Below are 26,245 nucleotides of genomic sequence, written 5' to 3'. Positions count from 1 at the left end.
AGTAACCTGCAGGAAACTCAGATGAACCGAGAGCAACATATTTGGCATCACAATTGCAATAATGGCAAATAGCGTGTGATAAACTGATAGAAATTTCTTTGTATTTTAAATGTTTCCTCTTCAGTTGGCACAAACTCCACAAGCTTGTGCAAAACATGAAGGTCCATGTTAGTCATACACTGATCTTGTAGGATTGCCGAAATCACACGGTCTGTAGCAGGCATAAGGTTGCTGTTTAAACATTTATATAAGAAGACTTTTAAATGACAAGTGGTGTCCAATGTTTGATTTAGTGCCACGTTGGATTCAGGGCAACCATGTCAAACACACACCCACAAACGCTTTTACCTCTAATAAAACATTTGAGCCTGAAAGGAGATAAAAACATATGAAGGAGGGGGCACTCAGAATGTGACACATGCCATCCAGACCTGTTGAGAATACATCGTGAGCTTAGAATTATAAGGTTCTATCTCCACTTTTGGTCGAAATTGAGTTTTTGACATAATCTGATCCATTAGGTGTTTATTAATGCCTGTGTGGTGTTATTTTTGTAAAAAAAAGATTAATAGATAAAGCTATAATAGAAAATTTTACTACATTACAGTTTTGCCAGGTGGGATGTAAAAACTTTGATGCTCAATATCTCAGAACTACCCTAAACGGAGATAGAACCTTATAATTCTAAGCTCACGACATCTCACTGTGGGGTGACAGAAACACACACACACACACACGCACGCACATGCACACAGACTTGCTGCATGTGTGACATCATTGCATCAGCTTCACTTACCAGTGTTGTCATCCCCCGAGACAACTGCGAATAAGGTAGTAGGTGTTTGTTGAAGAGTCTGAGAACTAGAGGCGTGTTTTTATGTTTGCCTGCTAGGAATAGGACATGATGGTTGACTAATTTCTTTCTTTTTTTGACGTATGTATTTTTTAGTTTAATATTTTAGTGGTGGTGCTTTAATTAGCATGCTGACAGTGTTGTGTGCGTTAGCTTTTACAATTTGCACTATAAAATCCTCTCAGGAAAAGGTGCGTTTCCTAAATTTATCACATTAAAAACACTGCGTCCACAGCCATACAACTTTAAACAGACATCTTTGGCTGTTGCATCATGTCTCACACAATTTTTTTGGGGGGTGTGTCAAGTTTAAAAAGTAAAAAAAGCGACACAATTTATTTTTATTCAGTTGCAATCTGAATACAAGAACACTTAAAAACCTCATAGAAAAGTGTCCAATCTGGGTCAGGTGAACCTGAAACCAGTCAAATTATTCAGGGCTTTTCCTTAAAGAGACAGTTCACTTAAAAGTCTTTTGTTTCTTTGTTTTTGTTTCAAACTTATTTGACAATATTTCATCTATGGAAGACAAAAGATGATATTTTGAAAAAGTCAAATTTTTCTTTGTCCATTCAATGAAAGTCAATGGAGTTGTTTTGGATCCCTTTGATATCAGGGGGAGTGTATATAATGACAGAATTTTCTTTTTTGACTTAGCTATTTCTTTAAAACTGATTAGCCACTCAGTCAACCCACAGCTAGTTCATTTTGAAAAGAACACACTCTTTCCTCCGTGTACAGCTGCTAAATTGATCTGGCCTGCAGTGAGTTTTGGCCAAACAGCCTGTCCCTAAATCTTTCCCCAACAACCCCCCTTCTTGCTACATTGATGGTAAGTAAATATGGCAGTTGTTTGTTTGCTAAATCCTGCTTGATATGCAGATTGCCAGAGGCTACAGAGTAATTCATGTAAACAAGGGTTCTTCTGGAACTGACCTATAAGTTATTTATGCTTGCGTTTTGTCCTTAACTATTGACTGCCCATCCCTCTTAGCACCTAGTATTAGTATTATGGTATTAAAGACTATTATAGTTGCTTGAATTACCTTTTTATTGTAAATATTATATTAGTTTTAGTAATTTTGTCATTTTTATTATTATTTTTTTTTTTACTTTCCAATTAGTAATTTAAACTTATTTCATTCCATTTTTTCTTTAGTACTAGTTTTTTCATGTAAAATGTATATTTTATTTTATTTCGGCTTAATTTTAATGATCGAATAGTTTTAGTTAACAATAATAACCGTTTTGCTCATTTCCTATCCAAACCTGCTAGTTACACTTTAAGGCCAGTTTTACGTGGCTTTATTGGTAGATATTATTAAATTGATGAATATCTACCAAATTAAATAATAAGTGTCTTTTGTGCCCCCCTAGTGGCATCAAGCAGAATTGCGTTCTTTTTGGAAGATCGTTTTCTGTCAATGTTATTGTATTTCGGGCTGTAAAAAAATAAAAAAGAGTAATGTTTACTTTACCTTTATTTAATAAAAAAATAATAATTTTGAGATAATAGTTCATATATAATTTTATAAAGTAGTTAGTGAATTTAATTTTTGTTGTTATTCTTCATTAGTTTTGAAAAATCACAGTAAAATGACGTCCAGTAAACGATACGATACTGAGATACAGTGTTGGGGAAGTTACAGTACTCTAAAAACTGTAGTTTGACAAGATACAACTACTCATAAGTTAAAGTAGTTAAGATACAGTCAAGCTATCCCCCCTCCCTTTTTTCTTTTCTTTTTTTTACAATGACATTGTTCACTCACCTAAAGGATTATTATTATTAATTATCTAATCAACCAATCACATGGAAGTTGCTTCAATGCATTTAGGGGTGTGGTCCTGGTCAAGACAATCTCCTGAACTCCAAATTGAATGTCAGAATGGAAAGGTCATTTAAGCAATTTTGAGCGTGGCATGGTTGTTGGTGCCAGGCAGACCGGTCTGAATATTTCACAATCTGCTAAGTTACTGGGATTTTCACGTGCAACCATTTCTAGGGTTTACAAAGAATGGTGTGAAAAGTGAAAAACATCCAGAATGCGGCAGTCCTGTGGGCGAAAATGCCTTGTTGATGCTAGAGGTCAGAGGAGAATGGGCCGACTGATTCAAGCTGATAGAAGAGCAACCACTCGTCACAACCGAGGTATGCAGCAAAGCATTTGTGAAGCCACAACACACACAACCTTGAGGCGGATGGGCTACAACAGCAGAAGACCCCACCGGGTACCACTCATCTCCACTACAAATAGGAAAAAGAGGCTACAATTTGCAAGAGCTCACCAAAATTGGACAGTTGAAGACTGGAAAAATGTTGCCATGTCTGATGAGTCTCGATTTCTGTTGACACATTCAGATGGTAGAGTCAGAATTTGGTGTAAACAGAATGAGAACATGGATCCATCATGCCTTGTTACCACTGTGCAGGCTGCTGGTGGTGGTGTAATTGTGTAGGATGTCTTTGGCACACTTTAGGCCCCTTAGTGCCAATTGGGCATCGTTTAAATGCTAAGGCCTACCTGAGCATTGTTTCTGACCATGTCCATCCCTTTATGGCCACCATGTACCCATCCTCTGATGGCTACTTCCATCAGGATAATGCACCATGTCACAAAGCTCGAATCATTTCATGACAATGAAATTGACAATGAGTCATGACAATGAGTTCAATGTACTAAAATGGCCCCCACAGTCACCAGATCTCAACCCAATAGAGCATCTTTGGGATGTGGTGGAACGGGAGCTTCGTGCCCTGGATGTACATCCCACAAATCTCCATCAACTGCAAGATGCTATCCTGTCAATATGGGCCAACATTTCTAAAGAATGCTTTCAGCACCTTGTTGAATCAATGCCATGTAGAATTAAGGCAGTTCTGAAGGTGAGTATTGGTATCAGTAAACACAGTATTGGTATCAGTATGGTGTTCCTAATAAACCTTTAGGTGAGTTTATATTACTGTACATACTGAATAATTGTTTTGAGCTTCTTTTCAATTGACCGATGCATTGCCAAAGCAATGAAACAAAACAAAAAATTGCTGGTGATCTTTTAGGTTATAATTATATAAAGAATAAAGAAGGACAATTAATCAATTTAAAAAGACTATCATTCACCTGTATTTGCTTGAAGTCTTTGACGCAGACCGCGTTTTAATGTTTGGCTTGCATACATTTCTTACAGAAGTGCAAACTTTACTAGTCGATTCATTTGAATTCTTAACTGTGCGTCCTTTACATAATCATCAGACGATCTCTTCTCAGTGAATTATAAAGCTGCAAGATGTGTGAAGAAACAATAGATGGTGGTAATGCAACAATGCACTGCAGGCTCATCAAAACGCAAAACGGAATACAGCTTTGTTATGCTACACTGCTTCTTGCTGGAAAAAAATAGTTAGCTACTGGAAAAGCTATACTGTTTTAAAAGCAACTGAGCTACTGGAAAAGCTAAAACACTCCCCAACACTGCCGATATTCTGTGCGTTGGATCATCACAAAATATCGTAGGGGGCTAAATTGTGCACAGCTAGGAGTTATACATGTGAAACAATAGCTAACTGAGTAAATGCCTTTGTTTTTGTGTATGGAGCATTCCCAGAGCACATATCGCATGTAGCAACTGCCAAGATTGATCAAACGACATAGATCCTCCCAGTTGAATTCCAGCTGGGATTTCACAGAGCCTTCATGTTCAACGTACTGCTAAGAATCGCAATGACAGGGAGGCCACATGTGAGCCCCATGATAGGAGTGGTCGTGTCTGTCGGAGGACAGAGGAGGAGCAGGAGGAGGAAGTTGGGCGAAGGCGAGGAAGGCGTTCTGACAGCTGTCTGCCTCAATAGTGCGCTTCCCCATCAGTGACCTCTGAGGAACATCAGCTCCGCAATGTGTGAGATGTGGTGATAACATCACCATGTATACATGGCAGCTTGTCAAGATCATCTAGGGCTAACGGCAGTGATCTGTGTATGTTTGTGTATAGTGGGATGGATAGTTTTGTTTGTGTACGTGGCTGGTCCGAGTCAGGGTTGACATTTTAAGTTAGGACTTAGAAATGGACTGAAATGTGTGGAGAAATATTATTAACCTTATCTTCATGAATTTTAGCTAGGTGATGTAACGTTCGGCCAACCGATTTGGCAAGTGAGCAGAATAAGTTGTACGATTACTGTTTACAAGTTTGTGACCAAACAAAACTTAACTTTTTAAACTTAAAATTTACTGAGCAGAAAAGTAATTGGGGTTTTTTTATTTATTTTTTTTTATAAAAAGGGGTTGGATACATTTGCTATGCCATTGCCTTAAATAAAAGCAATTAATTAATTGCTTTATTACTTATTATATAACAATAATACATTTACTGAAAGATAGTCTCAACTCGGCCTTCATTTCTATCTATCTATCTATCTATCTATCTATCTATCTATCTATCTATCTATCTATCTATCTATCTATCTATCTATCTATCTATCTATCTATCTATCTATCTATCTATCTATCTATCTATCTATCTAGTATAGTAAGTATACATGTATGCCCCTTATATAAACTAAGTGACTAAAGAATGTGCGACTAACATAAATCAAATGTACCAATATGAATCAAGATGTCATTTTATGAAAATTTAATTGGTCACTCAACATATTGATGTAAAATGCTAACAAGAAAGAATTAATCTCAGCAGTATTTTAAGTGTATTTATATAAAGTGCACCTTGGTTTCCAAGCAGCTGGTGAAAAAGATGATTCATAACTGCAAATTGAATTCGTCGCATTATAGCAGCTAACCATTTTTAGAATCTATCTATATTACTTTTAATTCCCAGACATAAGTTGCAAACAAGGTTACAGTGAAGATTCGAAATGTATTAAAAGATCTAGATGGACAAATATGGGAAGATATTTACGTTCCACCTTCCAGGCACAAAAAGTATGAAGGGTTTTATATTCCTCTTAATTGCAGTATGGCAGCGTATACATCCGTCTGCAGCGTTTACAGTCAAACCAATGTGAAGACGAAGAAAACGGTTTGTATTGACACACACAGAACACCTTTCTCAACCCTGCCGTGCAAATTAAAAAGCGGCTTCACCATGTTTCTGTGTGTGTGTGTGTGTGAGCTCATGCTGTCCGCGGGGCTCCACACCCCTGCTGGAATTGCAAATTCACCTGCTCCTCTGGAGCCGCGGCAAATCCGGTGTAATTTAAGGTGTGTGTTTTCCGCCCAGATTCATTGCTTGTTATCACATCCGTCCGTGGAAGACTTGCGAACAGGCCAATTTTGTTTTTGCCAGGAAAAGAACACGCTGTTAAAAATAAAGGGTCCACAAGTGCTAAAGAAGAACATTTTTTGGTTTCCCAAAGAACCCTCAGTCAACAGTTCTGAAAGGGAAAGTGTACCCAAAAATGAAAACTCGGTCATTATTTACTCACCCTTATGTTGTTCCAAACCTGTATGATTAAAAAGGGGATGTTTTGAAGTATTTTGGTAACCAGACAGTTGACGTAGACATTGAGATCCATAATATGAAAGACAATGGGGACCATTAACTGTTTGATTGAACATTCTTCAAAATATCTTCTTTTGTGTTTAACAGAAGAAAGACACTCATACAGGTTTGGAACAACATTAGGGTGAGTAAATGATGAACAAATTTTCATTTTTGGGTGTATTTAAGGTTCTTTATTGGCATCCATGGAACCTTTCTAATGTTCTTTATAGTGGAAAAAAGGTTCTTTTCTCAGAATTTTAAAGTGTTCTTCACACTTAGAAAGAATGGTTCTTTTTAAGAACAGTTCAGGGAAATGATTCTTTGGGAAACACAAAATGGCCTCCATCCATTTTTGGGATCCGTAACCGATGAAGTCTTGTTATAATAGCAAAGCAGCAATAATGTGATTACTAACTCTTGTAAACTAACAAGGCTGTATTTTTTAGCTTTTGATGGACATGGAGTATGTAAGGAACGCAGAAGGTGTTACCCTGAGTGTGAACACTGTGTGTGCTGACAAAGCTTTATGTTTTTCTCAGAATAAACGCTCTGATAGGATGCTGACGGCCACTCACATCAAATCAAATTAATGAAGCGTGATGGGCATGACTATTATAAATACAGAGGGGCCTGAAATCGAATTATATCCAGAAGTTTGCAACAAAGTAAAGTTATTATGTACAGTGAATAATAAATAGTTCATACTCTCTAAAAAATGCTGGGTTGTTTCAACCCAATTTTGGGTAAAATATGGACAAACCCAAATGTTGGGTTAAAAATGTAATTAAAAAAATTAACCCAATGGCTGGGTATGTCCATATTTTACCCAAAATTGGGTTGAAACAACCCAGCATTTTTTAGAGTGTATTCTGCACTATTTCTTGATCACTGATCAATTCTGCTGGCATTAAAGTGGGAGATAACCAAACTCAGTTGATTGATAATATAAGCCCTTTTACTAATTAAAAAGAAAAGAAATATACTTTACATATATTATACAATTATAATTTAATTCAATGTTATTATGTTTTGAATTACAAGTTTTATTAATAGTTGCTAATGCTTTTGGACTCCACTGTATTTTTTTAATTATAATTTGTAAAAAATTATTGTTGTTATTATTAGTTTAAATAATAGTTGAAACAGTAAAATATATACTGTCTAAAAATAAATAAATAATGCATTTATTAATTATATTGTTATTTTTATTTATATTTTACTATTTTATATAGTTTTATAATTGCATATTCCCACTGCAAATCACATGTATTTTTAAAATAATTGTATTTTATAAATAATATCATATTTTTATTTGTATTGTTATTTTTTACTTATTATTACTTACTTTTATATTAACTGTAAGAGATACTACGGACTAAAAAACAAATAAATATATTCTAGAAAATTACAAATCATTTTCAGCGAACACAAAGTCATAAGCAACGTGTTCAGAATATATACAGCAGTTTTTGTTGAATATTATGTAACCGCATTGAAAATGGATTTTCAAGTGGCAATGCACAAACAACAGCACAGCAAATCCCCTTTGTTTAGTCGTTGATTTTTATCTACAAGGCAAACAGTGATTCTATGTGTCTCTGATAATCTCTAATATCATTTTCAACATTTGTTTGCCTTTGGATTTTGGAAAATTTGAGCATGTTTCCCACTGTCTGCTTGTCTTTCTCTGTCTGTCTGTTTCTCTCAAACCCGCTGATTCATTGACTTGACAATGAAGTGAGCGTGTGGATTGCGGTGGATATTTGTGGTAATGCAGTTACATGGCCAGCAGTGTGTGATGAATAGAAAGTCTCCAGTGCTGTCATATGAGAAATCACAGCGGAGATGCACACGAGACTGTGCTTCTCACTTCATGAACTTTTATAGTGCCGCTTCTGCTGTTATGGCTTTACCACAATGGAGGAGAGATGCAGACATATGACTGCAGCGTGACTACACGGTGTGTGTGTGTGTGTGTGTGTGTGTGTGTGTGTGTATAATGGCACAGGGCTGTAATGTACATAGTAAAAAGCCATTGCACTAGAGTGATCCTCAGGGATTTCACTCCCCACAATCCTGAGACAAGAGATACAGCTGGATTAACATAGTCCTTCCTTCCTTCCTTCCTTCCTTCCTTCCTTCCTTCCTTCCTTCCTTCCTTCCTTCCTTCCTTCCTTACTTCCTTCCTTACTTCCTTCCTTCCTTCCTTCCTTCCTTCCTTCCTTCCTTCCTTCCTTCCTTCCTTCCTTACTTCCTTCCTTACTTCCTTCCTTACTTCCTTCCTTACTTCCTTCCTTTCTTCCTTCCTTCCTTATCATGACACTGAATATACAATGGAACTTTTTTAAATATTTGTGTGTGTTTTTAAATATGTGGTATTTACCACAGTATTCTTTACGGAAGCCCTCATAATTATGAGATAGTCTAAAAGATTATCTAAATGTCATGATTACGAGATAAAAAGTTTAATCATAATTAAGTTGTCAGTTTTGACTTTGTATTCCAATTTTTACTTTTTGTGAATTTATTTTTGATTTGACACTTTATTTAATGCCAATTTCGACTTTTTGTCATAATTGTGGTATTAAGCCAATTTTGATTTCATTATCTCATTAGCTATTTATCTCACAACTGTGACCTTTTTATCCATAATTATGTTGTCAGTTTTGACTTTGCATCCCATTCTTTTTGGCAATTTTGACACTTGTATCCCAATTTCTACATTTTGCCATAATTATGTTATTATGCAAGTGTTGACTTTTTATCTCATAATTAACAATTTTATGTCATAATTATAATTTTTTTTAAACTGCGATTCCCAATTTCGACTTTTTGTCAATATAGTTAAGTAATTATGCCAATTTTGACTTTTATTCCACCTTTTTTTACTTTTTTTTGTCATAATTATTTTGATGCCAATTTTGATTTTACTATCTCATTATTTCAACTTTTTATCTAATAACTGTGACCTTTTTATCCATAATTATGTTTAGGGCTGCAACTAACGATTATTTTGATAATCGATTAATCGGACGATTATTTTTTCGATTAATCGATTAATCGGATAAAAAATTATATTTCATTTTTTGTTTATTATAACAAAATAAAACCCTAAAAACCACACTCTTTTGTGTGTTAAACAATCTACTTAATACAGATAACTTCATTATAAAGAAAAACAACAAATAAAAAAAATATATATGACCATAACCTATGACAAAAATGCTATTGTAAACTAGATTAGTGGATAACTCAGCAAAACTTAGCCTAGAAATATCACAAGTGCACAATAATTTTATAAAATCTAAACATTTAGTGAAAAAAACATTCCTTAAATGTAAAGCACAGCTGTTTAGTGAGGAAGCAAAATATAATAGATAGGACAAAACAAGAAAGGCTATTAATAAGATTTCATTGTGCAGAAGTATTATGACATGATCATGAAAGAGCTGCACAGAGTGCAAATGCGCATCGCGAGCGCTGAATGATGCGCTTGAAGCAACACGGAGTCACAGGGCGGCGCGCAGCTCTTCAGTGTCCGCCGCATTAAAGTTAAAAGCACCAAGGAAAGAGAAAGACATATTGACTGTGTATTATACAGTATCTATGCAATAGTTTATTAAGCCTTTTCTTTTAACAGTTTTAAATTTCAGTTAGGCTACTGTGCACGTGAAGAACAATTATACTGCGCCGACTCTACTATAGTGTTGTGATCTAACAGACACTCAGTTGAAAGTGATTAAGTTACAGCAATAAAAGTCTAGCAAGATAGAAAAACCATCATAGACCTTTATCTACGGATCAATTATAATAATAACATTGAATCATCTTGGAAAGAGATCATCATGTGTTAACTGTTGTAACGCGACGGGCTGTTTGAACACCGAATAGAGAATGACTGACAGCCGCAGTGGAGGGAAAAGCTTAGGTTAACTTGAATTTAATGACTTAAATATACATTTCTATCTCACATTATACTATAGTATGGCTTCATAAAGTATACACGATTAACGTAGGTCACCTATTTTGGTTTCAAAACGGCGAATTTACCGTAAGGTGAATGATTTTCGTGTAGCCTATGCTGCATATTGATAGCGGTTTCCTGATGCCCGCAAATTAGTTCAAACTCACGGAATCAAGAGTGCGCGTGCGAGACAGAAGATAATGTGCTCCAAACCTTTCCGTGTTGCGCGCGCGAGACAGGGTAGAGCGGCGAGGGAGAGAGACTGCATGTGCGCCTCGTGAAGCGCATGTAAGAAGCGCATGTTCCATGTAAACAATCCCCGTGACGTAATCAGACCAACTAATCGATAATGACATTCGTTGACAACGATTTTCATAATCGATTATAATCGATTTTATCGATTAGTTGTTGCAGCCCTAATTATGTTGTCAATTTTGACTTTTTATCCATTTTTTGTCAATTTTGACACTTATATCCCAATTTTTACATTTTGCCATAATTATGGTATTATGCTAATGTTGACTTTTTATCTCATAATTATCACTTTTCATGTCACAATTGTGATTTTTTTTTAACTGCGATTCCCAATTTTGACTGTTTGTCAATATAGTTAGGTAATAATGCCAATTTTGACTTTTATTCCATAATTTTAACTTTGTCACAATTGTGACTTTTTTGTCATAATTATTGTGTCAATTTTGACTTTTTTTATCCAGTTCCGCCATAATTTTTGTGGTAGACTTTTTAATCTCATAGTTTTTACTTTTTGTCATTTATTTGATTTTGTCAAATTTAATATATATTAATTTCTAGATTTTGTCATGTAAATTTTGACTTTATCTCATAATTTCAACATTTATCTCATAATTATCACTTTTTATGTCATAATTTTGATTTACCGAAGGAATTTGCAGCTTCCATAATTCCTTGAAGTTCTTTGGAGTAACCCGTAAATGCCACGGTATACTAAGGTATATAACAAAAAAGTTGTCTTTTCTTTTCTTTTCTTTTCCCCTGTACCACATTTGCCAGATGCTTAGCCAAACCTCACTCTCCCATGAGCCATTTGCTCTTTTTAAGGTATTTAGTGAAAAGCTGGCAGTGCACTTTGGCACATTCCTGTGAGAAGGAACAACAAAAACAGCACATAAACAAGCTAATGGCTTCCTTAACTGCACTGCCGACAAGGTTTTCCTTAATTAACTAAGATTGCAGAACAGTTCTGTTACCACAACTTTTTGCCTGGAATTTCTTGTTCCTACCTTCTGTTTCACTCTTAAGCACAATTTACGCTAGATACTGAAGTGGAGTTCTGCTGCCGGTTCGAGCCCTAAATGTTCTCCACATATCCGGGACGGTTGCCAATTTCTGTCTTCCGTTACAAATATGACCCTCTAAGTTATGGTAAAATGCCTTGAAAACAAAATAATCTTCCAAAACAGGCTAGTAGTTAGGCGCTCTTGTGGCACAAGTACTTTTTTTGTTGGCGGTATGAGTTGGGGAAAAAAAGAGAGAAATATTAATGTGTTTTATTTTGGTATTTTTAGTCTATTTCAGGTTGTAGCTGGACCGGGGAGCAGCCGTCTGTGGGATTGAGTCATGTGACGATGTGATCTGGGTTAGCCGTGCGTAACACGTGTGTATGTGTGCGTGTACACGAGCCGGAGTTGTAGTGGTTGTACTTACGGCACAGTGCTCTCTCTCTGGGGTCTTGTCTGAAGGAGTCTGGCTTCAGGACAGGAGGAATGAGGGCTGAACGAGGGCCCCGGTGAAGACCCACATCTCGCGCCTGCCAATCTATCTTCCTGTCCCCTTAGCTGGTTTGTGAGCGCAGGTGCGGCCCAGTGAGCTCTTTGAAAGAGCGAAAAGGTGGGGAGGATGTGGGAAAGACAAATAGTGGCCAGTGGTTTCTGAAGGATCCTGAAACCAGGATACTGGAATAGATTAAGTTTTGGGTTAGGTTTGGGTATGAACATACTGTGTGACTTGAAATGTGTCAGTTTATATTGAGGTAGATATCCACACAGCTATAGAGTGAATTATTTTTGTAGGCCAAAACCAGGAAACTAGCATTTTAGCAAATCCAGTTCCATAGTCCCAAAGTCAATGGGTCCTTTTTGGTTAAATGCTTTAAATTAGATATGTGGTGAAGAAAGTCCCAAGTTATTTTCACTATTCGCTATTCTATGATATAAAATACATCATTAATAACCTGTTGTGAATTAACGAGCCCGTTCTCATCCTTTGGCGTCATATAGGTGACGCCATATGACATTTCGTCGAAATACTACGCACATGCCACCCTTTTGCGTCAATATGGGCTATTTTTTTAAAAACTGCGATTCCCAATTTCAACTTTTTGTCAATATAGTTGGTAATTATGCCAATGTTGACTTTTATTCCATAATTTTAACTTTTTTGTCAATTTTGCCATTGTTTTTATGACTTTTTAATCTCATAGTTTTTACTTTTTGTCATTTATTTGATTTTGTCAATTTTGTTATATCCCAATTTCTACATTTTGTCATGTAAATTTTGATTTTTATCTCATAATTTCAACTTTTATCTCATAATTATCACTTTTTATGTCATAATTGATTTACCAAAGCATTTGCAGCTTCCATAATTCCTTGAAGTTCTTTGGAGTAACCCGTAAATGCCATGGTATATTAAGATAAACTAACTTTTTTGTTAGTATTTCTTTTCTTTTCAATATTTTGTCGAAATACTATGCACAAGGCACCCTTTAGCGTCAATATAACACGCAGAACCCAAGGCGTCATACAGGTGAGCGTCAATGTGAGACACAGACCCTACCCCAGACCTAAACCTATCCATAACAGTTCGTGTTATATTGACACCAAAAGGTGCCATGTGCATAGTATTTCGACGAAATGTCAAATGGCGTCACCTATATGACGCCAAATGATGAGAATGTGTTGGATTTAATCTACTTGTCTTGTAAAAGATGGTAAGTGATAGCCCCACTACATTAGTATGAAAAATAAATACTATGGAAGTCAATGGTGCCTTAATACTGTTTGGTCAGCAACATTCTTCAAAACATCTTCATTTGAGTTCAGCAGAACAAAGAAACACATACAGGTTTAGGACAACTTGAGGGTGAACTATCCCTTTAAATGACTGTTTTTAAAGATGAACTAGATGAGTTCAATGTAAAATGTAAAAATAAGGGAAATGAGTTACATAATTGTTAATTATCACATGGTTATTTAACAAACCATTTTTTCCCCATTGAATTTTCAGCACAAACTGTGATATAGAATAACTCATGACATGTTATGACACTTTTCCGGCCCTAATTGTTTCCGACACGTGGCCCCTTCGGATCACGACGGCGAGGGAATGAAAGACGCCTGGTGCTGCGGAGCTAGAAAGATTGTTTAGAATTAGAGAGATAAAGAATGACAAACAAAAAGAAGCGGGGTCTCTGAGGCAACGGATCCAGCGAAGACGGATCGAGCAATAAGGAGTGGGAGATTAGCACTAGCTAGAGGGAACGACTAAGAGGAAGGAGAGAGAAATCAGGAGGAGGCGAGGACATCGGGTCATGTCGACAGCTTGAAGCCATACTTTCAGCGGGGTGTGAGAGCAGTAGTTCATGTTAAAACCAGAGACAAACCCCTCCTCTCTCTCATTATATCTCTATCTCTCTCGATCCCTCTCTCCCTCGCTCATTTGAAAGGCAGATCTGCCCTGGACGCAGAAGGTAGGGCACCGCATTTGTCAGCGGATATGCGGCCCCCCGTCCGACTCGCTGTGGGTTGTTTCATTACGTTTGATTGACAGGAGTCGTGATGAGGGACTGTCTGTGATCCCCGGAGGTTAGATCAGGGTAGCGGGGCCGTCAACACTCACGCGTGGAGCATGCGAGGTCGTGACTCTGAACATGGGCACGTGGGCGAGCGCATCGGAGGTTGTAGAGTCGAAGTCATTTGCATTGAACGCTGATCCGGATATAAAGGGAATAGTTTTGTGGATGCCTGTTGATTGGAATATTATCAAGTCCCCGTTCCCTCGAGAACTGAGTTCTTGTCGATCATGTTGAGCCGGTTTCGAACATATGCCATATGGAAGTGCGGAAAGTGTGACTAGATGTCTCTGTGCCCCTGGAAAGGAAGTTTAAATGCAGTTGCTGTCTGTAGTTAATGTCTGTGCTGGAAATGCAAGGGTTCGCAGGTCGCTGTCCAGCACTGAAATGATGGATGATTGAGGAACGAGTGCAGCTTGGAAAAATTAATGATGCCCTGCTGTCGTTCCTTTGTTCTTTCTGTCGTTCTTGTGTTCTTTCTGTTGCTCTTTTTTGTATCTAACATTCATATCACTCTAATATTTTCTTATACTTTTCTTTTATTCTTTCTATTGTTATTTTTTTTATCTATCTATCTATCTATCTATCTATCTATCTATCTATCTATCTATCTATCTATCTATCTATCTATCTATCTATCTATCTATCTATCTATCTATCTATCTATCTATCTATCTATCTATCTAAGTTTAAATTGAGTAACTTTACTCAACTTTTGCTGATAATTTACTCACCCCCATTTCATCCAAGATATCCATGCCATTCTTTCTTCAGTCGAAAAGAAATTAAGGTTTTTGATAAAAAACATTCCAGGATTTTCTCCATATAATGGACTTCAATGGGAACCAAACGGTTCAAGGTCCAAATGAGTTTCAGTGCAGCTTCAAAGGGCTTTAAACGACGCCAGATGATGAATAAGGGTCTTATCTAGGACCCTTCGAGTCATGACTCGAAAAAAGATTTGTTCATTTTGATGAACGGGTTCGAACAGGAGAGTCACGAACGCACATCACAGAACAGAGCAAGGCGACCATTCGAGCTTATAAAACTTAAACTTCATTTATTTTTCTTTAAAATGAGCGATCGTTTCGCTAGATAAGACCCTTATTCATCGTCTGAAATCGTTTAAAGCCCTTTGAACAGTTTGCAGTTTGCACTGAAACTGTCTTTTGGACCTTGAACCGTTTGGTTCCCATTGAAGTCCATTATATGGAGAAAATCCTGGAATGTTTTCATCAAAAACCTTTATTTCTTTTCGACTGAACAAAGAATGACATGGACATCTTGGATGACATGGGGGTGAGTAAATTATCAGCAAAAGTTTTTCTTGTGATTCAAAACCATCTAAATTCTAAATGTGTGCATATAATAAAAGTCAGTGGGCTTCAATGTTGTTTTGACCCCATTGACTTATATTGTATGGACAAAAACAGTTAAAATGTCTTCCTTTGTGTTCTACAGATGAAAGAAAGTCATACAGGTTTGGAATGTGAATTTTTTCGATTTCAACGGTAAGCAAAATGATCAACACTTCTAGACACTCACCGACACATGGTCGCTGTCCAGTGCTGAAATGCATTACTATGCCGCTCTCTTTCCTGCAAGAATACAAAATGTAGAATTGCAGAAGTAAAGTTCGACTAAAGTTTAGAGGAACAAAGGCTAAACATATTTAAATTCTGATCAAACTCTAACTGCGTGTTGTGAGGAGACATCAAGTGACACAAATGTCATTTGTTCGCCTCGCTGCTGGCAGGGGAGTGGGCCTCGGTATCTAGAGATCTCCTCCTCGAAGCATAAGCGCGGATGCCTCACAGCTGGGGCCAATCCGCCCGCGGCGCGTCGGGGAGGCAATTTAGAGCCCAACCACTCCGTGTGACGAGCCGATCAACATCTTTGAAAGCCGCTCGCCATGTTGTCCACTCTCATTAAGGAAAGTCTGCTGCCCAAAGTTAGATAAAAATGAATAGCGCATTGGTCAAACTGCTTTTCTTTGTCTTTGTCTGAGGGTGGGGGACGGGGCTTCTGACCGTGAACTGCGCTGAGCGGCGTGCCACGGCGAACCGATCCATTATGGAGAACCATGATGAACACCAAAAACCTCCCGGGGATAATCATTAAGATGTCAGCGTGGCACTATACGGCGCACAGACTGAATATTGTGGTGTTTTTTGAGGGGGAAAGAAAAAGGAAAGCAATCACGCTGCCCTTGTGCCTCCAGATAGCACGTAAACTTACGGTGATGCATGTTTTTCATATAATAGTGGCGCATTGTCCGGCCAAGAGGGTCAATACATTAATTTAGAATTCTAAAGGGGCCGATACAATTGCCTGTAGCTGAAACACACCCTTTTGAAGCAATACTTCTATTGCAAATCGGCCCTTTGGGGTTAAACGAGCTGTTTGTTGCATGCGTGAGAGCGTATATATTTTGTCTATGTGTGTGTGTGTCTTCGCTCTAAGTTGTGTGTGCATGTGTTTGTGAGCTGAATTGAGTTGTAGCTCGCCGTCACCTCTTGCCTCCGGGGCTGGCTGGCCAGTCGCCATGGCAACAGTGGAAAACTACATACCAGACCGATGCACAATCCACGATCCATTAGGTGAGAGAACGGGAGGAGGGGGAGACAAGACAAGCACACATTTATTTACTGGGTTTATTTACCCTATTTTCCCCTTATTTATAATTTACAATGTATCGATCTGTGTCACTGTCGGGCAGAAGGCAGTCTTCCACATGGATATACTATCCTTTGTTCCCTTCGATTAGAAAAGGGAGGATTCACTCACAAGTTTGGGCATACGGCAGCGACCCACCGCCCAAGAGAGGGGCATCTGTAAAGGTCCCAACTAAAAAATGCCGTCATTATATATATATATATATATATATATATATATATATTTATTTTTTTTTTCTTTATTTTTTTTCACATTACATAATTTAAATTTAGTAAAAAAAAAATTAAGTTTAGTTATGTGCTTTTATTAATATTTCTATTTAGCATTAGTTTTAGATACCAATTTCAGTACTTAAACTTAAACATAAATTACAAATAAATAAATAAAAATATATATGAAGAGTTCAGCTGCAAAAGCCTCTAAGTGCCATTTGAAATTTTCTTCTAGAATGATCATTTTTATCAAGCTTGTATATTTAAGTTCAGTAATTTCACTTAAAGTGCAATATTTAAAAAATTGCAAAATTGCAGATTACATATTAATTGTCATTTAAGTGAAATCACTGAACTTAAATATACAAGCTTGATATATATAATTTCAGCTTTATGTCAATGAGCAAAAATTTGTTTCTGTTAGTTTTAGTTAACACTGATAACAAAACCATGGTGCCCTGGAATAAATAAATAAATATAAATAATAAATAAAGTGACTTATGAATATGGTAATTAAAAGGTACCATGATATTATGCACCATGGTATTACCATTTTTTTTTTTTTTGGACAATGTATTAAAACTATTAAGTACCATAATGATGAACTGTTACAGTTAAATTTTACTAAAAGTTTTTCCCCTTTGAAAGTATAATTTAAATACCATTGTATGTGGCAAACAAACTGTACTAAGCATATATAATACAAAAAAAAATCCCATTATGTTTTGTTCCATGGTATTATTATTATTATTATTATTATTTTTTATAATTCACATTTTTCAATTGTATAGTAAAATTCCATTAATTCGAATTGAATAATCCTTACATATAATTCATATAATGAATTCACTTTAGGTTAAAAAATGTATATAAATCTTCTGATTCGTATTCATACATTTAAAAAATGAAAATGTTTATGTCTATACCCTTGTTCCATTAAGATTAACAGAAAATGTTTAATTAAGCTCTATTTTTTTACTCATTTAGAACTCCTAATTAGGATTATTCATTTCAATTTGATGGAATTTTACCATACAATTGAATTGTCATTCTAAAAAAAAGCTTACAATTTTGTTTGTCCCATTGGTGCCAGTTAAATACTGTAGCATATAACTATTGTAAAACAATAATACTGCCAAATAATAAAGTTCCTTTTTGCAAATGTACACTGGTGTAAAAAAAATATTTTCAAGATTTGTTATCACAACATTTTTTCTTTTGTCAAATCAACTTAGTTTATTTTGTTCAGATAACTTATTATTTTGAGTTTCGGATGATTAAATCAATCTCCTTCATTCTATTAACTCCCTTTATTCCAGTTCAATCAACTTAAAATTTTAAGGCAACCAGGTTACTTACTTTTTTAAGTTAAACCAACAACATTTTTTTTGTGCATGGAATTCTTTTAAATACACCCATGATTTTCAGTTCCATATATATTTCAAAGCACCATAGTTTAACCACCACGGTACTATGGGATGCCACAGTACACACTTTCACAGAAAATAGTTCATGTTATGCATCCAATCAGTTGTACAACCTGCATCATTTTCAGACATAAACAGGAAAAGATAAAAAGATGTAAACCCCCACACAATGTACACTGGATATATGCTTCCAGCTTATTATATTTCACTTTAAAAAGGCCACAGACTGCATGAACCCCCCCGGTTCACACATCCCGCAGCTCTCGTCTGTGTTTAAGGGCTGCCCGGTGTCTAATAACACCACATTCATTGTATGTGGGTGGATGCGCAGTGGTGGCTCCTAAGGGTCAGCTTCCTCCAAGGCTTTATTTTTGGGTTCTCCATAGAGAGGCATCATAGACTGTAATTTCACCTGCTTGCCAGCTCCTGCGGTCATCCATCCTGAGACCATCCATGCTTCAGCGCAGCACCATCGTGGCATTGGGAAGAGCAACAGCCCATCAGGGTTTGTCCAAGTCACTTGGCACTTTCCCAGGGTTCTGCAATGGAAAAATGGCATGCATGAGTTTCCACACCCTGTTTCTCAGGGTAGGCGAAAGGTAATTAGATCTTCAAGCAAATGTTGAGACAATTAATAGCAAAGAATCATAATGAGCTAGATATATTTAATATTCTGTCACTAATCACATAATCAATTTAGTGACATTGATCTTGCTGTTCTTTTTATTAAAGCACTTTGGATCATTCCGGATAACATGATCATCAAATTTGACACTACTTGAGATTACAAATTATTATTTTTTTAATTCAAGGTTATAAGTATTTTTTTTTTTTCATAATAATTTTAATATTAATAATGCAGATTTTCAAAACAGCTTCACAGAAGCAAACATGCATGTTTGAATGTTACTTGTGAGTATTCTATCAGTCAGAGATGAGTGTCAAATATATAATATTTAACATATATAATATAAAAAAAAATCTATAAGATATAATGCGTTATGTAAATGTTAACAGTCGACAGTCAATCAAGAAGATACAATGAACATGTTGGGTAACGATTATAGCGTGTGATTTTTGTTCTGTTGTTACTACTGTATTTCACAGATCTAATATACTCTGTTTTGATTTACGGTTAATTAATTACGATTTACCCTTCGCAGGGAGTTTGATTGACAGGTGGTCTGACCAATCGTAATCCGCCATTCACGTCCGTCAAAGCAGTCAGGAGAGTTAATAACAGAGCTAACAGAGAGCCTTAGCACTTCATTGTGTATCATCTTGGTTGCAGTTCCATTAGAATTCCACTGGAGGTGATGGTGGGCGAGTGCAGGATGAATGGGAGTCTATGGAGCTAAACGGCTAAATGTGTCTCATTATCCCGCTTGTCGTTGAATCAACATAGATTTTATTGTTGATTTCGCAAGTTCAATATAGATTATAGGCCAAAAGTCGAATGAACGAGTACTTATGTCCTTTTGATTTCTTACAGGTTAGGCCATACATGGGCAACATACGGCCCGGGGGCCGGATCCGGCCCGCATAGTGCTTTAATCCGGCCCCCGCGATGCACTCGCAATTTGGATGAAACACACACCGCCTTAAAAAAAAACAAAAAAACACCGTCTTTATCTGAATTGCGATCCTGCTATTAAAAATGCCGGGAAGGCTGGTGACTTTCCAGAACTTAAATATTCCGACTGGATGTTTGACTTTGCCTTTTCTGTCGATTTAATGGGCCATTTGAATGACCTCAATAGGAAGCTGCAGGGGAAGGATGTGTTTGTGCACAAACTGTATTCCTACGTGCGAGCATTCAGAGCAAAGCTGACTCTGTTTTCCCGGCAAATGACAAACAAGAGCTTTACACATTTCCCAACTCTTGCCATGATAAAGGATGTGCCATCCCGACTCACTGTCAAATACACTACTACACTCTAAAAAATGCTGGGTTGTTTTAACCCAATTTTGGGTCAAATATGGACAAACCCGAAATGTTGGGTTAAAAATGTAATGTAAAAATTTAACCCAACGGCTGGGTTAGTCCATATTTGACCCAAAGTTGGGTTAAAACAACCCAGCATTTTTTAGAGTGTACAATCGAGGATCTGCACACTGAGTTCAACAGCCGTTTCTCTGATTTCGGTAAAATAGAAAAAGAGATGGAGCTGGTGTCCGCCCCTTTTCCTTTGACAGCGACCAGTTGATTGACATGCAGTGCGATCCCTCTCTCAAGGAGAAATTCACCTCGTCATCATTGGACAGGTTTTATAGTGCATTGAACGAGGGCAAGTTTCCTAACATGCGGAGGCATGCGCAAAGGATGCTAGTTTTATTCGGGTCCACGTATGTATGCGAACAGACTTTCTCTGTAATGAACTTTAACAAGTCACGCTACAGATCACGACTAACCGATGCACACCTGTCGTCCGTGTTGCGCATCTCTACGTCGAACACGACCCCAGATTTCGATGAGTTCGTAAAGAAAGGCGACCGCCTCAATTGTTCACATTGAGTTACAGAACACCGACAAAACGCTCTTCGTGGTCATCTCAGTTGCATAGGATGAAATACATTTTTCTAAAGTAGCCTATGTTTGGCTAGTTCCATCAAGTTACCCTTGATTGGTGTTATTTTTAAAACATTTTTCAGTTTCATGTTGCCATGTTTCTTATGCATGTCCCGCGTAGATGGTTATGATACAGCTAAATCAAATTTAAATTTTGTGGGATGCATAGGCCTATTTCAATGTTGTCCTTTATATCGTTCAAGCAAACATATGTTTGAATTTAATCTACACTTAAATTGTGTTCTATTTTATAAAAGATTTGAACAAAATATGTGAAAGAAATTACAAAAATGAATAATCACAAATGAAATCAGCTGAAAATGTTTTTTATTCTGAAGTTCTCCCTCTGGTGGTATATAGCCTCAATAAAATTTGATAATTCCAAGCCAGATTGCCTGAAGTCTGTATCAGTATGCTAATAAATTTGCACAAACATATATTTGCAGTTTTGTTAATAGTTTTCTATCTTGAATAGCTACAGCTGGTATGAATGACAGTTGAACAGTATGCTGGGTAGTGTAGGAAATTAATGCTTAAAAGTAAATCCAGTTAGTAGCTGTAAATAACTGTAGAGACATATTCGTATTCAAAAATTGTATACTTGCATTAAATTAATTTGTATCAATTAAATCATTTAACTATGTTCAATTGCAATTGTCCAAAGGGTGGCCCTCGGGTTACTTTGCCAAAGTAACTGTGGCCCTCAGACTAAAACTGTTGCCCACCCCTGGGTTAGGCCGTTGTTGGCCGGAACACGCTAGCATTCTGCTATTGTGTGACATCATCACATTTTTGAACGGATTTTTTTTAACTTAAAAATGCAATTTTCAGCTGAGTGTATTATCTTAGCCCTCCATTTTTAATGCAACTTTCAAATTACTTGACAAAAAATTACATCCTGAGAAAAGTGGATTTTTGGGGCTGAAACCCCATAGACTCCCATTCATTCTGCACTCGACCGCGAGCGCCCCCGCATGGACGGAGACGTGTTACTGCAGCCAGTCCAGAAACCGGAAGTAACCAGCCATGGCAGTGCCAATTCTCTTCAATTAGACATTGTCTGGTTACACTTTGGACTTGCGCTCTCTCGTAGACTACAACTGGTAGACTAGGCCTAGAAACGCAACAGCGCCATCTTGTTTCAGTTTGTAGTAAAAATTACCTCAGAGTCCTTCAATATTACTGTCTGTGTAATAGTACAGTCGCCTTTTGCTAGGCGAAGCTGATGTAAGTGGTTTGCCTATATTTATGGAGGCCTATGTGTTGAACTGCTTTTTTGAAATGTAGGCTATTCTCTTTTATAGTGTTATTGTTTGTCTATATTCAGTTTTATTGCAGAAAATATTGCTATTTTTCCTACAGTGTGTTTTTGAAGGAAATTAGCTATACAGAAATATGCCATGCTTCTGTTTTTCCTCTTGGAAAACAGTATTTGCTGTCAGGGAGGACAGGGTCTGTTAGTGCATCACGCTAGAGATGTCCCTCATTATAATGTGATGGCGACCAGATTGTATCCCATTAGGGAAAACAACACAAGGTGTGCAGCATATGAAATGCTTTATCACTTTGGCAGTTCAAGTGTAGGTATAAAATAGGACCGTATATATTTCTGCGGAATTTTAGCAATCATTTATAAAGTGTAGGGCTCATTTTATTGATGGGGCTAATTGTGCTTAGAATTACATTTTTCGATTTATGATCCATCATTAATCAACTAATGAACAAGCAAATAGACAATACACACAGTAATGTCTTGGAAGAAATAAATGCTTGTTACAATTATCAATCAATTTACTCGCCCTCAGATTGCTCTGAATTTTCATTCAGTGACAGTGAAAGGACCCTTGTCACAGGTCCGTTGTTCTCAGAAGCGGAAGTAGTCATAGTTGGGTATAAACGTCTATAGAGTACGACAGTGCCCGCCTACTTTTTCAGCGGCGCTGGTTCCGGAAGAATTTTTTTCCATTCATTTCTCCCATAGCGATTTCAAAATAAGTTTTTGTTAAGACATTATAAGCCATTAACCAAGCTAATAAGCTACGAGGTGAATACATAACATTACAAATATTGATTTTAAGCAAAAAAGTATTTGAAAATCGGACTAAAATACAAAGTTACAAGGCTGTGTACTTAAAAACTTTAGTGAGGGAAAGAACTGCAATCCCATGATGCATTGCGAAAAGAAGAAATAAACTAAAAACAACTACTCATTTAAAAATATATTTTATATATATATATATATATATATATTGCAAAATATGAACATATACAAATGTTTAATTATTTCGAGAGCATAGGGAGACCATTAAGTCATTCGCAGTGCTTCATTATGTAAGTGGGCGGAGCTAATGAGGTCTTTTGGCCATTTTGATGGTTTCAACTCTGATTGGTGGAATTTTCTGTACAGCATCAATGGTAATGTAGTTTTTCACAAATTCTGCTGTTAAACACTAATATTTTATGAATAAGTTGAAATAATTTGGGGTGACAGCTTCAGGAGAAGCAAATACCAACGATTAATAACATCGCACCTCACTGAAGGTTGTCGTTATCGTTAGAAGTCAGAAGTTATCTTTAAAAGAAGCATTTCCAAATGGCGAAAATGAATGGAGTTTTTACTTTCTAGAACCCTCTATAGTGGTTAATAAAATATACATTTTGCATTCCCATTTGTTCTAATTTCAAACGAAAAGATCATGATTGTGCTTCTATAACTTTGCAAAAAAAATATTGAGAGATTGATTACGTCATTGGCCAGAAGAGAAAACGATGTCAAATTTGCCACCACTCTTTCAGCCGTTGTATTAGAAACACCCAATAGCTGTAATAGTTTTCTATGATTTAATGCCGAGGTAACATAACCCAAAGCATAATCTCAGTGAAAATGATTTTGACCAATCAGTGGCTGTCCGACTCCAAAAGCTCCTCCTCCCTTCTCCTTTTGTGGTCAATGAAGACAAAAAAGTCAGTTTGCATGAGGGTGAGTAAATGATAATTAAAAAAAAACCTAACATACTACTTCTCAAAGAAAAGATGTTGTCATAATCATACATTTAATGATTACATAATCCAAAAGGAACAAAAAGCCATCTCTCCTCATTCTTATCTGTGAGGAAACGCATCTGAAAACAGACCATGCATTATTCATTACTGAGAAGTTACACGAGAATAAATGAAGCAGTCTGTCGTCATTTGCACTATGAGACTAATTGGCTACATTCAAGCCCCTTTGGTCCTGGGGATGAGTTTAATTAAGTTCAGGTATCGAATTAAGATCATGGCACAGATTTAAATGGCTTAGCCTGGGCTAAAAATAGACAAGTGCTCCATGAATCTCTGTGCGGTGCTTTAAGTAAGGGTGGAGTTGGAAACACATTTTCTAGTGAGAGAGCTGCACATTAGACCGTCTTTTCCTTCACAAAAAAATGAGTAATATATCTGTGTGTGTTTATATATTTGTTTTAATTTTACATATTTTTTTAACCAAACATTGGCTGTTATATATATATATATATATATATATATATATATATGTGTGTGTTTGTATGTATATATATATATATATATATATATATATATATTTAGTTTTACATATTTTTTTAACCAAACATTGGCTGTTGATAGTTTTAGACAATTTATTAGCATAATAATTATTAATAAAAATAACAATAATAATTATAATCTACATGATGGATGTTAGATTAAAATCATAATTGCATCAATTTCTAATATTTGTTGGTCTGGGTCTAAAAAAAATTCTTGAATTCCCATTGCAAGTGGTATTGAGTAAATGTCCATTTTACAAATTTAAATTGATTGCATTGCATGCAAATGGAATTAATTTGACAAAATGTTGCATTAGCTCATCCACAGTATATATATATTTGATAGCAGTATGGGCTGTTGAAAACTAATCGATGTGCAAGAGAATGAGAAGTTTTTTACTCCGATAAAAGTTGTGCATTATTCTGAAATGAGGAATTCCAGGGTTTTAGTGAGGCCACCACCCGCAGGATTGGTAAGTCAGTAGTGAGTTGTCAGTAGTCCTAGCTTTGGGAGCAGCAGGCTGCGATTACAAATCCTGTTTTAAAGCGCCGCTTGTAGCCGCACTTACCCACGCACTACCAGACGTCAAGGCTGCATGTTTAACAAGGGAACCGGTTTGCCTTTCTTCTCCTCATGGAGTTTCTTTCTTTCTTTCTTTTCTTTTTTTGTTGCTTTTTGTTATCATGTGTAGGTAGCTTAATATGACGTTTTTGACAGGATCATGAGTGCTTGTAATGGGCTCTATGCACGGCGTTATTTCCGGTGAAGGATTAAGGATGCTCGATAACTTCCGCCGATCATAGAGTCCAATGCAATACCGATAGTTTATATTGAATTTTATACTCCATGGTTATACTAATGAAACGTTAGTCACAAAAACAGATAAAACAGACACCCCTCGTTGTGTTTATGCTTCTTTTTAAAATTATATTAAATAAACATAACTATATATAAAATTACATCTAAACGTATGTACGTTTCGTTTCAAAGACGGGAGGACAGTAAATATTGAAGACTCTGCCATAATCCCGTTTTCTCCGGTTTTCCTCCGCTTTAATCTACACAACCGGAAATGGACGAGCATCCTTACGTCAAATGCGGAACTTATGCGTGCATATAGCCCATAGGCTCTGTGTAGTACCACTTTAGTATATTTATATTTATATTTTAGGTTTATTTGGTCACATAGTTTGTAGGTTCTTATGGTCATATCTATAGTTTAAACTTTTTTAAATAAAAATATTAAAAAAATTATTATTTATGGCGGTATTATTATTAATTGTTGCATATATTTTTATTTTAAAATTTATCATAATAATAGTTACAGAAAAATTATCATTAACAACAATAACTGTTATTAATATTTATAATAATAAATAAGCAATATTTATATGTAGTAAATATTAGAGCCTGACCGATAAAGGATTTTGAAGGCCGATATGATACAAATATTTGTTATATCGGCCAATATTTTTTATTTATTTGTTTTCAGATATGCACAACAAAACATTAACATATTTCCCTAACATTAGTTATTTGTAGTTATGTAAGAGTTTTAACTAAAATATCGGCCTGCCGATATATCGGTCTGGCTCTAGTAAATATGTATAATAATACTTTTTATTATTAACATTAACTGCTGTTTTAATATTTTTAGTAATAATAAT

The 26,245-nt window shown here is 36.2% G+C and overlaps 1 protein-coding gene across 13 annotated transcripts in view; it reads left to right on the top strand.

Moving 5' to 3' along the window:
- celf5a (cugbp, Elav-like family member 5a) overlaps positions 1-26,245 on the top strand; it is a 234,842-nt gene that overhangs the window by 15,102 nt on the left and 193,495 nt on the right. The gene's annotated exons all lie outside the window — the stretch shown is intronic.

The sequence above is a fragment of the Pimephales promelas genome, chromosome 2, assembly GCF_988280905.1.
Source record: "Pimephales promelas chromosome 2, fPimPro1.hap1.1, whole genome shotgun sequence".
NCBI lineage: Eukaryota > Metazoa > Chordata > Actinopteri > Cypriniformes > Leuciscidae > Pimephales > Pimephales promelas.
Note: the sequence above shows the minus strand (reverse complement) of the source record. Positions and strands in the feature narration are given on the sequence as shown.